The 18615-nt window shown below is 41.2% G+C and overlaps 1 protein-coding gene across 5 annotated transcripts in view; it reads right to left on the reverse strand.

The window, feature by feature from the left end:
* Positions 1–13229, reverse strand: part of KIAA1958 (KIAA1958 ortholog) — a 162214-nt gene extending 148985 nt beyond the window's left edge. For all 5 annotated transcript variants that reach the window (XR_007146192.1, XR_007146191.1, XM_047829455.1 and 2 more), the window contains exon 1: positions 13000–13229. The gene's annotated coding sequence lies outside the window, so the exon portion shown is untranslated. The remainder of the gene's footprint in view (positions 1–12999) is intronic.
* Between the last annotated feature and the right edge of the window lie 5386 nt (positions 13230–18615).

Genomic DNA, 18615 nt, shown 5'->3' on the forward strand with positions numbered 1-18615 from the left:
CTTTCTCTCTCTCTTGCTCTCTCTCTAGATAAATAAATTTAAAAAAAAATTAAAATTAAAAAAAGGGAAATTTCCTTTAAAAAAAAGTTTAAAAGAACAAATAAATAATTCTATATACGCATTGGCAAGATATGAGAATAACTTCCTCCCTTCTTTTCCCCCCACCAGCAATGGGCATTATCTCATTTTATATTTTTTGCTGATTTTTTAAAAAGCAAATGATTAAGAAACAAAACAAAGGAACACAGAAAAAGAGAGACAAACAAACAAAAAAGCAGACTCTCATATATAGACAACTGGTGGCTACCAGAGGGGAGGTAGGTGGGGGGATGGCTGAGATAGATAAAGGGGATTAAGAGCACACTTTTGGTGATGAGCACTGAGTAACATACAGAATTGCTGAACTAGTGTACACCTGAAACTATATGTTAATTATACTGGAATTAAGAAAGCAAATTAAAAGAAAATGGATTGCTATATTATTTTTGCTTAATTATCAGTGAGGCTGAACATTTTTCTTGCTCATTTAACCTAATTGTCCTTGAAGTTTTATTAATTCTTTTGTAAATCATAAAAATAATACAGTGCCATGAAGACCTCAACTCCCTATCATATTGCTACATTTTCTACAAACTATTGCCTTTCTTTTTAATTGCATTATCTTTTTAAAAACAAACTTTTTATTTGTGTGTTTATGTGTGTGTGTGTGTTTTGAGAGGGAGAGCACAGTGAGTTCAGGCAGGCGCGCGTGCACACACACACACACACACACACAAAGGGGAGGGACAAGGGGAGAGGGAGAGAGACAATCTCAGTCTCCACACTCAACACCGAGCCTGCGCAAGGCTCAATCTTACATAAGTGACCATGAGATCATGACCTGAGCCGAAATCAAGAGTGGGACGTTTTTTGACTTTGGCTTAGGTCATGATCTCACGGTCTGTGAGTCTGAGACCCGCATCGGGCTCTGCACTAACAGCTCAGAGCCTGGAGCCTGCTCCGATTCTGTCTTCCCTTCTCTCCCTGCCCCTCCCCCCCACTCGCACTCTGTCTCTCTCAAAATTAAACAAATATGAAAAAAAAAAAAAAAGAGTAGCACTGGTTGTTGTATGGAAACCAATTTGACAATAAATTTCATATATTGAAAAAAAAATTAAAGAGATTACTTCCTTGAAAAAAAATTAAAATAAACATTATCATGCTTGTGAAAAAAAAAAAAAACAAAAGAGTGCGATGCTTCAACCAAGTCACCCTGACACCCCAAAAGCAAAACTTTTTAAAAGTTTAAGTTTTCACATAGCCAAACTGACGGACCTTTTCACCTATGTAATCTTTTCTCAAAAAAAAAAAAAAACCAAAACTATTATATAGAACTACATTCTTTCATTTTAAACAAAAATATTGTTTCTTACTACATAATGTATAAGGATATCCCTACTTCTCAGACTAATAGTATGCTCTTAGAAAGACAAATAAAATAACTATTTGAATGACTAACAGGAAGGCATCAACTAAAAGGGTATTAAGGCAAATCTACAGGATGAATTTTGACTCTAAAAATAAGTTTTAATAAGAAAAACCCTACGGGTGCCTGGCTGGCTCAGATGGTAGAGCATACAACTCTTGATCTCAGGGTCATGAATTTGAGCCCCATATTGGGGGGGGGGGGAGGTTAGAGTTTACTTTATAAAGAATAAAAAGGGATGCCTGGGTGGCTCAGTTGGTCAAGCATCCGACTTTGGCTCAGGTCATGATCTCACGCTTCATGGGTTTGAATCCCACATCGGGCTCTGTGCTGACAGCAAGGAGCCTGGACCCTGTTTCAGATTCTGTATCTCTCTCTCTCTCTGTGCCCCTCCTGCATTCACACGTGTGCTCACTCACTCTCTCTCTCTCTCAAAAAATAAATATACATTAAAAAAAAACAACTAAAGATTTGAGGCAATTACTTTATTAATGGAAAGTGTAGATTTTTTAAGTTTATTTATTTACTTTGAGAGAGAACCTGGCAGAGAGAGAAAAGAGACAGAATCCCAAGCCAGCTCCATGCTGTCAGCACAGAGCCTGGCGCAGGGCTCAAACTCACAAACTGTGAGATCATGACCTGAGCCAAGAACAAGTCAGACACTTAACCAACTGAGCCACCCAGGTACCGCAAAAGTGCAGAGTTTTATACCTTATCAGTGTATAAACACATGATCAGAGAAATGCTAAATATACAGGAAATATAATTTGCGGTAAGACTTTTGTCTGTCAGAAGTAAACCAGCCAGTTGGCCAAAAAACAATTTATGAGTACTGCATATTAAGAATATATTCACAAATACTAAATATATTTAACAAAATATATTCATTGGTAGAATATTATTTACAAAAATATATACTTTTCATTCAATATACACATTTGCATGAAATATATTAGAAAGAAAATATTTACAAAAAGACTATGCCATCATATAATCTTTGCTTTCAAATACAGAACATTCCTAAAAACAAACAAAAAAACCCAGAACATTCCTTAAAATGCTGCTCTGAAGGTAGAATGGGAATACCTTCAGCTAAAATTTCACAGAAATATTCAAAGACTGTTTAAACAAGGTTTTGGTAAATCCACAAATTTGATCAATTTGTCAGTTAGGTGGATGGAATCTTCCTTGCATTTGTTGTAAGAAACCTGTCTAAAGTTGCAAAACTTCAGAGCCAGAAAGCTGAAGAGAATTTCAGAAACAAATTTCTTTATCTGCTTGTGTTCATCCAAATGCCAGAAAACGATTCTTGGCAGATTTCCATAAGTAACTGAATTGCCACCCTTTATTTAAATTTAACCACAGATGGGAAACATTTTCCCTAAAAATAATTAAAATCTTAAGTTTTGTACAAGAAATAAACTTTAGTTATACAAAAATTCATTAATGTGGAGCTCTGTTTTCTCAAGATGCCAAAGTATACTTATTATTATTGAACCACAATTGTCAGGAAAATGTTAACAACCCAAGTAATTTACAAAAGAATTGAATTCTCTGAAACAAATCTATGTCAGCTTATCACTATATTATAAAGCAAATAAACTCAAAAAACTATTAATCAAATTACTGCATATCTTAACCTTTTTTAACCTAATATTTGTCCCCTTTGACCAACAGGAACAAAAAGTTTTCCACGATAGTAACAAAAAAAATCATACTTAAGAATGAACAAGGGGGAAAAAAAGAATGAACAAGGAGTTCTAAGCAAGTTAAACAGTAGCAAAGGCTTAGTTCTGGATTCTCCTCAAATCTATTCACAAAAACAGATGGAATAGACCAAGAAACAGACCCATCCGTATGCTCAACTGCTTTTTTACAAAGATGCAAAAGCAATTCAATGGAGGAAGAACAGCTTTCTCAACAAATGGTGCAGGAGCAACTGGACATTCACAGGCAAAAAAATGAACTTCAACCTAAACTTCACACCTTAAATAAAAATTAACACTGGGGTGCCTGAGTGGCTCAGTAGATTAAATGTCCAACTTCAGCTCAGGTCATGATCTCACGATTCATGGCGTTTGAGCCCTGCCTCGGGCTCCGTGCTGACAGCTCAGAGCCTGGAGCCTGCGTTGGATTCTGTGTCTTCCTCTCTCTACTCCTCCCCCACTCACACTCTGTCTCTCTCTCAAAAATAATAAATAAACATTAAGAAAAATTTTTTTAATTAACACAAAACAGATCAGACTTAACTATAAAATGTAAAACTCAGGGGCACCTGGGTGGCTCAGTCAGTTAAATGTCAGACTCTTGATTTCAGCTCAGGTCATGCATGAGCTCACAGTTCATGACCCACATCAGGTTCTCTGCTGTCAGTGTGGAGCTTGCTTCGGATCCTCTGACTCCTTCTCCCTCTCTGCCCCTGTCCCACTTGTGCGCATGTGTACACACACACACTCTTTCTAAAATAAATAAAATATTTAGAAATTAATAATAATAATAATAACAATAATAAAAATAAACTATCTTGGCCTACTTCCACCTCCATCACAGAAACCTCCTAAAGTACAGGTGAATCCATCTAAATTAAACATGAACAAGAGAAAAGAATGGAATCTAATCCTATGTGAAGTACTGTGATAAAAAGACAAAAAGAACCAAATAATGCATTAACCAATGAAGGCACATCAGAAAAATATGGCCATAAAGTAGATAAGAACTGTAACATAATATCTTAATATTAATTAAAAGAAACTAAGAAACTGACAGGAGCTATAAAGAATAAATCAGAAATAGAAAACCTAAAAAAAGAAAAGAGAGAGAGAATGTAGACATAACAAGAGCATTTACGAAAGCAATGACAAAATTCTGGACAGAATAAGAAAGAAAAAAAATTCAGAAAGGAAGACAAAACTGGAGGAACACTAGACTTAAAGGACAGATACCAGGGATACTGCTTAATAAAGGATAAAAATGAAAAATACAAAAATAAAGCAAACTTTAAAAATAAGATAAAAAGAATTTGAGGAAAGATGTAGATATAAAAGACAAGCAATGAAGATCCAACATACATGTAACAGGAGACCCCAAAAAGAAAATGAAAGCAATGAAACGTTAAATACTAAAATCTATCACTGATGAAAATATTTATGAGAACATCCAACACTTTATACATATTCTAGGGGCATCTGAATGGCTCAACTGGTTAAGCGTTCAACTCTTGATTTTGGCTCAGATCATGAAGATCTGCGCTGACAGCACAAAGCCTGCTTAGGATTCTCTCTCTCCCTCCCTTTCTACCCCTCCCCTGCTCATGCTCTGTCTCTCCCTCAAAATAAATAAACCTTTAAAAATACATATTCTAGTAAAAGTTTCGGTTTTTAAAGATTAAAAGTACTTTGGGCATCTAAAAAAAAGTTAAATTCACTTTAAAAAAACCACAGGTATTAGACTCTGACAACAACACTTTTTACCAGAATACAATAGAATAGGGCTCAGCAAACTATGGCTTGGGTACCAAATCCAGCCCACTGTCAGGTTCTGTAAATAAAGTTTCTCTAAACACAGCCATGCTTGCTCATTTACATACTCTATATGGCTGCTTTTGCACTACAGTGGCAAAGTTATGTAATTTTGACAGTGACTTATGTTCCACAAAGCCTAAAATAATTACCATTTGGCCTTTTACAGAAAAGGTTTGCCAAACCCTACCAGAGAGTAACATATTTAAGAAACCCGAGGAGGGGCGCCTGGGTGGCGCAGTCGGTTAAGCGTCCGACTTCAGCCAGGTCACGATCTCGCGGTCCGTGAGTTTGAGCCCCGCGTCGGGCTCTGGGCTGATGGCTCAGAGCCTGGAGCTTGTTTCTGATTCTGTGTCTCCCTCTCTCTCTGCCCCTCCCCCGTTCATGCTCTGTCTCTCTCTGTCCCAAAAATAAATAAACGTTGAAAAAAAAAAAAAAATTAAAAAAAAAAAAATTAAAAAAAAAAAAAAAAAAAGAAACCCGAGGAAAGAAAATGTGAGCCAAGTACTTATATTCAGCAAAACTGACCTTCTTTTTTTTTTTTTTTTCAACGTTTATTTATTTTTGGGACAGAGAGAGACAGAGCATGAACGGGGGAGGGGCAGAGAGAGAGGGAGACACAGAATCGGAAACAGGCTCCAGGCTCTGAGCTATCAGCCCAGAGCCCGACGCGGGGCTCGAACTCCCGGACCGTGAGATTGTGACCCGGCTGAAGTCGGACGCTCAACCGACTGCGCCACCCAGGCGCCCCTGACCTTCAACTATAAAAGCCACAAACAGTTTTAACCATGAAAGACAGGACACATTATTCACATGAGGCATTTATGAGGGTTCAAAGAGCTTTAAACTATCAAATGATGATTACAGAAGCCTTAGCATAAGGACTTGTGTTGTGCATTGAATATATTTAACTGTAGAACCAAGACCAATGATAGGCAAAGGTGACAGAGTACTATGTGATCTGTATGGGGCAAACAGAACTGACAAATCTTGGGAAGCAGGAACCAAGTAGTCTAGGGACTTGATTATATCACACATATGGAGTGAAGTAGGTATGCATGAAAGGCAATGAGTGGAGGAATGGGCTGTATTATGAGCTGAATTGTTCACCCCCTGCCCCTGCCAAATTCATATACTTAAGTTCTAACACCCAGGACTTCAAAATGAGACAATATTTGGAGACAGGGCCTTTAAAGAGGTAATAAGGTCATTTGGGTGAGTTCTAAGGTGATGACTTGATGTCCTATAAAAAGAGGAATATAGGACACAGACAGGCACATAGTGAAAATATCTGAGGAAGACTGCCATCGAAAGCCAAGGAGAATCCTTAGAAGAACCCAACTCTGCCAACATCTTGATCTGGGACTTCTAGCCTCCAGAAGCGTAAGAAAATTTTGTTGTCTAAACCACCCAGTTTGTCATACTTTGTTATGGCAGCCCTTGTTAACTAATACTGGCTAGGAAGAGGAAGTAGTTCCGGCTAGACAGGAGTTCACAAATACTGTTAACTCTGTCCCAGAAGTATGAAGTCTCAGAACAGCAGAGCTTTTGATATGTGGTGACTATGCCTTAAATAACACAATGATTATTATTTTTTTTTATTTGGGGGGGGGGGGCACCTGGGTGGCCCAGTTGGTCAAGTGTCCCACTTCAGCTCAGATCATGATCTCACAGTTCATGGGTCTGAGCCCCAGGTGAGGCTCTGTGCTGACAGCTCAGAGCCTGGAGCCTGCTTTGAATTCTGTGTGTGTGCCCCTCCCCTGCTCATGTTCTGTCTCTCTTTCTCTCAAAAATAAACAAACATCTAAATTTTTTTTAATGTTTATTTATTTATTTTGAGAGAGAAAGAGAGAGAGAGAGAGAGAGAGAGAGAGGGAGAGAGAGAGAGAATGCATGAGGGGAGAAGGGCAGAGAGAGAATCCCAAGTAGGCTCCACAAAGTCTGCACAGAGCCCAATGTGGGGCTCGAACCCACAAACCCATAAACCCGTGAGATCATGATCTGAATGGAAACCAAGACTCAGATGCTCAATCAACTGAGTCATCCAGGCACCCCAATTAAAAAATGTTTAAATAGGGGCACACAGCTCTTGCTTTTTTTTAATGTTTGTTTATTTTTGAGAGAGAGAGAGACAGAGAGAGAGGGAGAGAGAGAGGGAGGGAGGGAGAGGGAAGGGCAGAGAGAGAAGGGGACAGAGGATCCAAAGCCAGCTCCGCGTTGACAGCGGACAGCCCCATGTGAGACTCAAATTCAGGAACCCTGAGATCATGACCCCAGCCGAAGTCAGATGCTTAACCAACTGAGCCACCCAGGCACCCCTGGAGCACAAGACTCTTGATCTCGGGGTTGTGAGTTTGAGCCCCACATTGGGCGTGGAGCCTACTTAAAAATATTGTAAAGAAAAATAGGGGTGCCTGGGTGGCTCAGTCAGTTAAGCGTCTGACTTCAGCTCAGGTCACGATCTCGCGGTCCGTGAGTTTGAGCCCCGCGACGGGCTCTGGGCTGATGGCTCAGAGCCTGGAGCCTGCTTCCCATTCTGTGTCTCCCTCTCTTTCTGCCCCTCCCCCGTTCATGCTCTGTCTCTCTCTGTCTCAAAAATAAATAAACGTTAAAAAAAAGAAAAGAAAAGAAAAATAATAATAATCCAAAAAAAAACTTTAAATAGTGAACATTCAAGAGAAAACATAATGGACACAATATTTGCAACTTGAAAAGCCCGGAAACATTTCAAGTAGTGTCAGTTCTAAGGAAAACCAAGAAGAAGGAACACCCAAATAAGATACGTCTTATTCCTGAAATCAACTAAAAAAGTAAGTAATACATAAACAATCCTGCCAAGCAAGAGAAAGTAATGGCAGCAACTTTGGATAATTCTTTAGAATTCAAATTAACTTTTTTTAAAGTAAGCTCTACACCCAACATGGGGCTCAAACTCACGACCCCAAGCTGCATCCTCTACCCACTGAGCCAGCCAAGTGCTCCTCAGATTAACTTTAAAAAATTTTCAGGGGCACCTGGGTGGCTCAGTTGGTTAAGCACCAACTCTTGATTTCAGCTCAGGTCATGATCTCACAGTTCTTGGGATCGAGCCCCATGTCAGGCTCTATGCTGACAGCACAGAACCTGCTTAGGATTCTCTCTCCCTCTCTCTCTTCCCCCCTCCCACTTGCACTCGTTCCCACTCTCTCTCAAAATAAATAAATAACTTGGGGCGCCTGGGTGGCTCAGTCAGTTGGGCATCCGACTTCAGCTCAGGTCACGATCTCAAGGTTTGTGGGTTCAAACCCCGCATCAGGCTCTGTAAGACAGCTCAGAGCCTGGAGCCTGCTTCAGATTCTGTGTCTCCTTCTCTCTCTGCCCCTCCCCCACTCGTACTCTGACTCTCTCTGTCTCTCAAAAATAAATAAATGTAATAAATAAATAAATAAATAAATAAATAAATAAATAAATAACTTTAAAAATTTTTTTTGCTAACAGAATCCCTGACGATCAACAAACAAAAACAGTTGCAAGCATCAAATGAAAAGATAGTTTCAGTGAGTATTAATGAAATTATGGTTCATTGCAAGTTTTTTTTAAACAAGTAATAATCACTAATAATTGAACCTATATTATTTCTTGCCCTGTATCTAAAACTATACAGGCCATAGATTTTGAGAGGACGGTAAGGTAAAGGGGAAAGCTATTTTCCAATTTGTAGCTACCTAAAAGAGACTTGCTCCCAGGTGCTGAGGGGGCCAAAGTTCAGGCAGATCAGAGGGGAAATAGCTAGAGTCAAATGCATCATTTTACAACAAGACTTTTAATGTTTTTAAAAGTTTCTTAAATGTTTTAATGCCTTCTTAAAGTTTTTAAAAGTTGTATTTCACATGAAATTGCACAAGTTAGCAACATATATGTTACTTTTCTTTCAGTACAAAAGAACCAATTACAGATGTCCTAGACAACAACACTTTGCTATCTATATTAAAGTGTGACAAAGTTTTGAAATACATCTTGTCACTAAAGCCATTGGTATTACCAATATAGAATAGTGAAAAGGCTCTCCAACTGTTTCAAGACTTTACAAAATACACTTGAATACTGCTGCATAATTTGCCTTTCTCCAGAAAAGCATATTAAACTTTGTTGACATTGAATACAAAATAAAATTCAAAAATCTGCATCTTGAGTACTTTTGGTTTCTTGACCTTTATTTGAATTTGAAACTAAGCTTTACCAAACAACAGAATTTACACTGTAACTAGCCAACCACAGTCCTCATTATGGAATCTATGCAGTACATTTGTTACCTAGGAAACAGATCAGAGCACAGGCAGAGTGCAATTTCTGTATAGCAAAAGAATTCTCCAATCATGCTGGTAAATAAAGTCCATAAATCAACTAATCAAAAGCAAAGTCAAGAAGTATCACATAAGAGTTAAGCTCTATGGAAACTTTTTTAAAGGAAAAAAGAAACCTGTGGGGCTTCCTCAGGCAACTATGTAGCTCTCTTAAGTAAATATTATGAGCAGGTTTCTTTACAAACACAAACTGTCAAAAAATAAACTGTTCAAAATAAATGGCTTCTCTCCAATCTTCAGCTTCTCTATTTTTGACAGTATTTAAAAGAAAAAGCTTCTTCAGAGCCAGCCTCGTACATCTGGTAGCAGAATATTAATCCAAGAATGAATTCCACATTTTCCAAGAGCAGCACGAGTTTGTGCCGTTCTTAAATAATGCAGGACGATAAAGGCTGGAATGAGAGGTCACTGTCCACACTTCTAACAGTCAAGACCTGCTTCCACACCAGGCTACAAAAAACTTCATGAAAAAGAAGGATCTGAAAGTCACAGGTCTATTATAAAGAATAAAATTGCTACTTTTCAGCTTCCATTTGGTTATTACTAATGATAATACTAGTCCTTTGAGGGTTCCAAGTAATCTCAAGTGGCCATTTTGGGTTTCCTTTAATGGTAACACGCTGGTAACTAACAAGCAGGAAAAGTCTATAGATTTTCAAGCCTATCAAATTTAACTGGACAGCTTAGTGTTGTTTAAAAAAAAAAAAAAAGAAACTGGTGTCAGTTTATATTGCTCAAGTATATTTAAAACCCAGCTTTACATAAAAATTCAAAATTTCTGGAAGTAACATTTAGTAGCTGAAAAAAATTTCAACCATGAAGACTAAAAAATAATTTATATGCCTTCCTAAACACCGACATACCAGAAGAGAAATCAATTGAAAATATGTAAGGTTCTCTGCACTGCTTCTGATTACACTAAAATGTTACTGCTAATTATACAAAAACCAAAAAATATCCACATATCAGAGCCAAAAATAAAAACAAAGCAAAAAAAACTAGGTGTTATCTTTTAGCCAGCCCACGTAAAGACACTACACTGCCAATCCCAGAAAACTGTTAGGCATAACTACAAGTTGCCAAGCAATTCTCAAAACAGGCCACACACTCTTAATGTTTAATTTACACACTGACTCTTTGTTAAACCTTATCCCTCCAATTGCCAGTCCTATAAATAAAGACATAAACAAGCAATTCAAGTTGTTATTTTCTTTTTTTGAAACTTCTAAGAACTGATAAAGAGTGTGTAATCTAATAGCTGAAACTCTGGGAGTGTTTTCGAATTCCATCCCATTCCTAATACAAATTAGGACAATAATAAAAAACAAAACAAAACAAAACAAAAACAAAACAAATTAGGACAATAAGCCCGAACAAATTTCAATACCCATGCTCTTTAGGCCATCCTTATTGAAAAAGAAGAACCCTGCTCAAGAGCTTACTAGTGCCTTGCACTGAGCTCTATAAGCCTAATTTGGTTTAGCTAATCTAGACAGGAAGTCAAAGCAGGAATATAATTTGATCAATTCAAAGGGGCTGGTGAGACAAATGTTAGAAGTAGCCTCTTCTAGGTTTTAAGTGTACAAAAATGTACACTCCAGGTATACATAAAATTAGGCATGCAATAATATTAATCTGTTAATGTAACTAGGGCAAGAATCTAGGATAAATTTTTCTCCTAGAAGAAGATCACTCTTTTTGGCATACTAAAATGGTCTCCTCTTCATAAGGACAAAAATCAGTTTGCCTAATTAAAACTGCATTAAAACTGTGCACTGCTGGGGCACCCGGGTGGCTCAGTCAGTTGAGCGTCTGACTTCGGCTCAGGTCACGATCTCACGGTTTGTGGGTTCGAGCCCCGCGTCAGGCTCTGTGCTGACAGCTCAGAGCCTGGAGCCTGCTTCAGATTCTGTGTCTCCCTCTATCTCTCTCTGCCCCTCCCCCACTCTCACTTTGTCTCACTCTGTCTCTCAAAAATAAACAAATGTAAAAAGAAAACCTTTCTTTTTTTAAAGTGTGCTCTGCTTTCTGATGAAAGCACATTGCGTCTGTAGAAGCACATTGCTTTCTGTATCTCATTTGATGAAAATTTAAATATTTTGCACCACTATGTTTTTCAAGGAAAGCCTCTGTTTTCTACATATAGCTGTATATATAACTGAGTGTACCCAAAACTATTCTTTTAATCTCCTTGATAAGTCAGATTTAAATTTGTCAACATGGATTCCAAACAATAGACAAAAAGAAAAAAAAAGTCTCCAGAAGTGAGTAAATTGAGATTAATGTAAAGATATAAATCTGTACCTGCATTAAAAATCTGTGCAATATTAAGTTTCTGGGTACTTATTCAACTTCACTTACAATTTGGATATCTACAAATATATATCAACTCTTCATAAGAAACTCAGATAAATAACATAAACCGGAAATATCACCCACGGTACTTTTCAAAAAATTATATCCACCAGTGCAACCCAATCGTTAGGTTTTGTAAAGAGAGAATACATAAAAACATAGAATAAAAGAGGGAAAGAACAATCACAGGGAGAAAAATCAGTTCTAACATTCACGTTCTCCCCATACGCTGTGGAAGATCTCATACTTTAAACCAGCAAAAATAAAGGTTTTAGCCTGAACGGAAAACTAGATGTTTACTGCACTCCAACTTAACCTCCACTGTGGAAGCTATCACTATCTGAGTCGCTTGTTAACTGTTTACTTAATAGGTAGAAGAGTCGGTCAGGCTAATCCTAAGGAGTCTGGGAAATAGCAAAACTTTACCATCAAACTTTAAAATATGGAGAGATACCCAAAAATTCCTAAAAAATCACAGCCATGTTCATCTTTGATTTGCCTGAAAGTCCCAACCTAATCTTAAGAAACAGAAGAGGAACCACCTGGAAACTGGAAACCAGAAACCTTCTCTGATCTGGGTTTGATTCTGGTCAACCCAGCCTCCTTGCACCCAGGGAATACATTTGTCGATGTATTTGATAACAAACACAAATCACTGCGCGCAGCCTCGGATGGGGGAGGGGGCGGAAGAGCGCTTCGGAGAAAGCCCTCCTCCGTTAGAAACAATAAATAAGGGACCGAAGCGATGCACGTTCCTCCACACACGCCCCACACGCACCTCAGCGTGCCTCTCGCGAGGGAAACAAGTCGGGCAAAGACCCGAACCACCTCTCTCCCTCTCTCCACAACCATCTCAACACTTGGAAACTAAGAGGGCAGATCTTTTCTTTCTCCTTCCCGCCCTCCTTCCCACCTCCAAACAGACCCAAGAGCAGGAGCAGGCGAGCCAGACCCACGCAGCGCGCCCGCGGCGGCGACAGGAGATGCCGAGCGCCGCGCCGGCCCCGCGAAGGCTGACCAGAGCCTCGGCCGCCGAAGCTCGCTCCCGGAGCCCGCTCGGCCGCCTGGGGTCTCACCCGTCGCGCCCCCAAGCCCGGCGACGGCTGGCCGCCCGGGTCGCTGCCCTGACTCTCGGCCTTCCCACCCCGCCCCCCCCCCCCAGAGAAGACAAAAGAGGGTTCAGCCGGGTCACTGCTTGGCGGCCGAAGGGGAGACAGCCCGGACCCCAGCGCGGCCGCCCCCCACACAAAGGGGCTCCCCGGCCCAGGTCGCAGCGTCGGCGCGCTCGTCCCCGCCCCGCGCGCGGGCTCTCACCCACCTGCAGGTGTCTGTGCGTCTGTCCATAGGAACGCGGGCGGCGGGGGGGGCCTGCGGGAGCCGGGCAGCCCGGGCTGGACGGGGCGGGACCGAGGGGAGGGAGGGAAAGCGGCCAGAGGGCCGGGGAGCGGCGGCAAGAAAAGCGGGGAAGGCGCCGGGCGGACGGAGGCGCGGAGCGGGGGGCGGGGGCGCCAGCCTGGCTCTCCCGACCGGCGCGCGCCGCTCCGTGCGCCCCGGGCTCCGCGCGCCCGGCTCGGAGCGCGGCGGGCTGGGGGCGGGGCGCGGGCGGGGCGGGGCCGGCGAACGGGGCGGGGGCTCGGACCCCGGGCTCCAGCCGGCACCGGAAACGCGCCGTGGTCCGCGAGACCTACAGGAAGTGTGTAACGACACCTCCTACGAAGCGCTCCGAGCTCGCGGTCGTCGCTGCCCGGAGGGGGTGTGGACCGACCCTCCTACCACACACCGGCGCGCACGGGTTCGGGTCTCTGCACCCAGACAGGTGTGAAACCCACTATCCCCGCTACGCTCTGAAGTGGGCAGCTCTCCGTCCTGCCGCGGTCCCCACTGCTCCTTGGAGCTCCATGCAGCTCCACCTAAACCCAAGGAGCAGACCTTGCAAGAACCTGCTCCGTTCGTCTGGTGTGTAACACCTGTTTTAACGCACCGAGTAGAGTCACCTCCACACCCAGGCACGTCCAGGGACACCTCCTGCTGACACATCTAACCCACAGTCACCACAGCCCAGTAGAAGTTACCAATCCAACTACCACACTCGCATCCATCCCATAGAGAGAGAGGGGCAACTTAACACCTAAAACACACTAGAACCGGGGAGGCATACAATAGTATCACCTAGACAGCTTGGTACAACAGAGGTAGGGCTGGCACCTTCCACCTTTATTTTATCTAGCACACACTTTTATAGCACTTAATATGTGTCCGGGGTTAACACTAAGTGCTTAGAGAATATTAATTTGTTTAATCCGAAGAACTCTATGCAGTGAGTGTTGTTAGCATTACCAGTTTATGGATGAAGAAACTGAGGCACAGAGAAATTAAGACATCTGCCCAGGATCAGATGGTAGCTGGAGGAACCCAGATTCATCCCAGATAGTTTGGCACCATGCTCTTAACTCCCTTTCTACTCATAGCATTAAGTATCTCCAAAAAATAATAGTGGTAATAAATAACATTTAAAGCATATCTTATTAGCTATATGGTGCTCACATCCTTGCCTCACCCCAGTGACAAAGGACACCTTAGTCCCTTTTACGCTTGGGGTATGTGAGGGGAGAGAAGAATATGAGGCAGAGAAAGAGACTAACTTCTAAACAAAGAAGGATTCTTAACACCTTGCTCTATCAACATCAGGACTCCTCCTGGCATAGGCTAATTAAAAAAAAATCCATGTGAACATTTTTGACAAAATAATGTCTGTCCAAAAAACAAACAGTTACTTGCCACATATTTCAAGTATGTTATCCTGTGGAGAAATTGGAACCCTGTGCACTACTGATGGAAATGTAAATGGTGTAACCACTATAGAAAACAGTATGGAGGCTCCACAAAAAGAATAAAATTATGAGCCAGAAATCCCACCTCTGGGTATATGTCTAGCAATTAAAGCAGAAACTTGAAGAGTTATTTGCACACCCGTTGTCACTGCAGCATATTCACAATGGCCAAGAGGTGGAAGTTGCCCAAATGTCCACAGTTGGATGAATAAATAAACAAAATGTGGCATGTACATACAATAGAATCTTATTCAGACTTAAGTCTTAAATTTTAAGAAAGAAATCCTGTCAAATGCTACAAGAGGAATGTACCTTGAAAATATTCTAGTAAAATGTGAAATACTTCACATTCTTGTGAAGTAAACTAGTCACAAAAGGACTATTGGAATACTGCATGATTCCACTTATGTGAAATACCTAGTTGCCAAAATCATGGAAACAAAGTACAGTCTTATGGCTGGTGCCAGGCACTGGGGGAGAGGAACATGGGGAGTTGTTCCACGAGAATAGAGTTCCAGTTTAGCAGAATGAAAAAGTTCTAGAGATCTGTAACACAACAATGTGAATATAGTTAACACTACTGAACTGCAAACTTAAAGGTGGTTAACAGGATAAATTTTATATTACATGTTTTTGTTTTGGTTTTATTACAAATAACTTTTTAAAAATGCAATCCCTGGGGTGCCTGGGTGGCTCGGTTGGTTAAGCATCTGATCTTGATTTTGGCTCAGGTCATAATCTCACGGTTTGTGAGTTCAAGCCCCACATCTGTGCTGATAGCACAGGGCCTGCTTGGGATTCTCTCTCTCCCTCGCTCTCTCTGCTTCTCCCCCCACTTGAGCTCTGTCTCTCTCAAAATAAATAAATAAACAAAAAGAATGCAGTCCCATTTAAAGGGTATTTCCATCATGATGAATTTCTTCAATGATGCAGGCTTTCAGCTATGGTGGGATACTTTGTTGAACAAACTACTTCTCCCACTAAGGACTGTAAAATCTGTATTTAAAACATTAAAACAACAACAAAAACTGTTTAAAGCTATTGTAGAGCAACCTAGGCAACCAAGGCTTGAGAGTCCCAGAGCTCAGCAAGAAGGGAAACACATTGAAGTGAATCCTATATTCTCAATCACTTTTCCTTCTTAGGGCATTGTTGATTTGTGCCTAGGAGTATAGAAACCAGTGAGGAGCATCCTAGAATTTTCGACAGTCTGATTGGGCTATGGATACAAAATTTGGAGGTCAAGTCTATCAAGGCAGCTAGGACTTAAGAAGCCAACATCCGGGGCGCCTGGGTGGCGCAGTCGGTTAAGCGTCCGACTTCAGCCAGGTCACGATCTCGCGGTCCGTGAGTTCGAGCCCCGCGTCAGGCTTTGGGCTGATGGCTCGGAGCCTGGAGCCTGTTTCCGATTCTGTGTCTCCCTCTCTCTCTGCCCCTCCCCCGTTCATGCTCTGTCTCTCTCTGTCCCAAAAATAAATAAACGTTGAAAAAAAAATTAAAAAAAAAAAAAGAGGCCAACATCCCAGAGAAAAGGCAATCATGGCAAAAGGAGTCAATCACTCTATATGTCATTTGCTTTGTACACACAACAGGCATTTGCTTTGTGCACGCAACAGGCAAGAAGCCATGAAACTGCTGAGTACCTCCCCCCCACAAAAAAAAAATCTTGGCAACAACACTTGACTGTCGTATAGTGTTAGAGAAAATTAAACAGGAAGGAAGGGTCCCAGTGAAACCTCAAACTTGCAGTTGAGACCCTTGAAGAACTATACCCTAAGAGTAAAATCATATCAGAAATAGCACTAACAATGCCTGAAACAGCCTGAACTATTTATTTTTTTTAATTTTTTTTAATGTTTTATTTATTTTTGAGACAGAGAGAGACAGAGCATGAACGGGGGAGGGTCAGAGAGAGGGAGACACCGAATCTGAAACGGGCTCCAGGCTCTGAGCTGTCAGCACAGAGCCCGACGCAGGGCTTGAACTCACAGACCGTGAGATCATGACCTGAGCTGAAATTGGGCGCTCAACCGACTGAGCCACCCAGGTGCCCCAGCCTGGACTATTTAAATGACTAGGTGGGTCAAGATGATCTTTCCATGTTCTATGTGCCTGCAGGAAAAAAAATCTTCTTTGAAGAATCTTAATATTTCATATACGATATCTAACATTCTATCAATAATCACCAAATACACCAAGAAAAAACTAACTGCACAAACGCCAAGAAGAAAAAAAGACTTTAGAAACAGGGGTGCTTTCATGGCTCAATCAGTTGAGCATCCAACTCTTGATTTCAGCTCAGGTCATGATCCTAGGATGGGGGGATCGAGTCCCACATTAGGCTCCACACTGAGCATGGAGCCTGCATGGGATATTTTCTCTCTCTCTCTCTCTCTCTCTCTCTCTCTCTCTCTCTCTCTCTCCCTCTGCCCCTCTACCCCACTTGTGCTCTCTCTCTTAAAAAAAAAAAAAGAGGGCGCCTGGGTGGCGCAGTCGGTTAAGCGTCCGACTTCAGCCAGGTCACGATCTCGCGGTCCGTGAGTTCGAGCCCCACGTCGGGCTCTGGGCTGATGGCTCGGAGCCTGGAGCCTGTTTCCGATTCTGTGTCTCCCTCTCTCTCTGCCCCTCCCCCGTTCATGCTCTGTCTCTCTCTGTCCCAAAAATAAATAAACGTTGAAAAAAAAATTAAAAAAAAAAAAAGGACTTTAGAATTAGATGTACACATGATCCAGATACTGTAGTTTTATATGCAACTTTTAGAACAATTATGGTTAACATGTTCAAGAACATCAATAACAAAATGGAGAATTTCACTAGAGAGCTAGAACCTTTAAAAAAGAATGAAATAGAGCCATCAGGGAGATACAAATCAGAACCACAATGATATCACTACACACCAAGATGGTTATAATGAAAAAGATAGACAATAACAAGTGTCGGTAAGGATGTGGAAAACTGAAACCCTCATACACTGCTAGTGATATTGTTAAAATGGTGCAGATGCTTTGGATAACAGACTGGCATTTCTTCAAAAGGTAAAACAAAGCTACTGTATGACTCAGCAATTCTTCTCCTAGGTATATACCCCAGAGAAATGAAAACATGCACACAAAACTTGCACATGAATGTTCATAGCAATATTATTCATAATGACCAAAAAGCAGAAACAACCCAAATGTTCATCAACTGCTGAGTGGATAAGTAAAAAATGGTGCGTTCATACAATGGAGTATTATTCAGCCAATAAAAGGAATGAAGTACTGTACATGCTACAATTTGGATCAACCTTGAAAACATGCTGTGTGAAGAAAGCCAGTCACAAGAGACCATATATTCTATGGTTCTATTTGTATGAAATGTCCAGATAGGCAAGTCTAGAAACAAAAAGTAGATTAGTGGTTGTCTAGGCCTGAGAGGCTTTGGGGGGAAAATGGGGTAACTGCTAAAAAATAAAGGGTTTCTTTCTGGGGTGATGAAAAATTTTCTAAACTTGATGCTGATGATGGTTTCACAACTCTGAACATATGAAAACCACTAGATTATACACTTTATATGGGTGAATTATATGGTATGTGAATTATACCTTAATAAAGCTGTTATGAGAAGTACTGCGTGCCTGAATGGCTCAGTTGGTTGAGTGTCTGACTTCGGCTCAGGTCATGATCTCTCATGGTTCATGAGTTCAAGCCCCGCATCAGGCTCGCTGCTGTCAACATAGAGCCCACTTTGGATCCTCTGTCTCCCTCTCTTTCTGTCCTTTCCCTGCTCATGCTCTCTCTCTAAAATAAGTAAACTTTTTTAATAAAAAAAAAAAAAAAAAGGTGGAGCGCCTGGGTGGGTCAGTTGGTTGAGCATCTGGCTTTGGCTCAGGTCATGATTTCACAATTCGTGGGTTTGAGCCCCACCATCGGGCTTGCTCCTGTCAGCACAGAGCCTGCTTTGGATACTCTGTCCCCCCTTTGACTCTCCCCCACTCGCTTGCTCACTCTGTCTCTCAAAAATATATAAACATTAAAAAAAAAAAAAGATAGTACCAAAAAAATTTTTCCAGAACCAAAAACTGTACTAACTAAAATCCTAAATCCAATAGATGTTTAACAGCA

Source organism: Prionailurus viverrinus, chromosome D4 (genome assembly GCF_022837055.1).
Source record: "Prionailurus viverrinus isolate Anna chromosome D4, UM_Priviv_1.0, whole genome shotgun sequence".
NCBI lineage: Eukaryota > Metazoa > Chordata > Mammalia > Carnivora > Felidae > Prionailurus > Prionailurus viverrinus.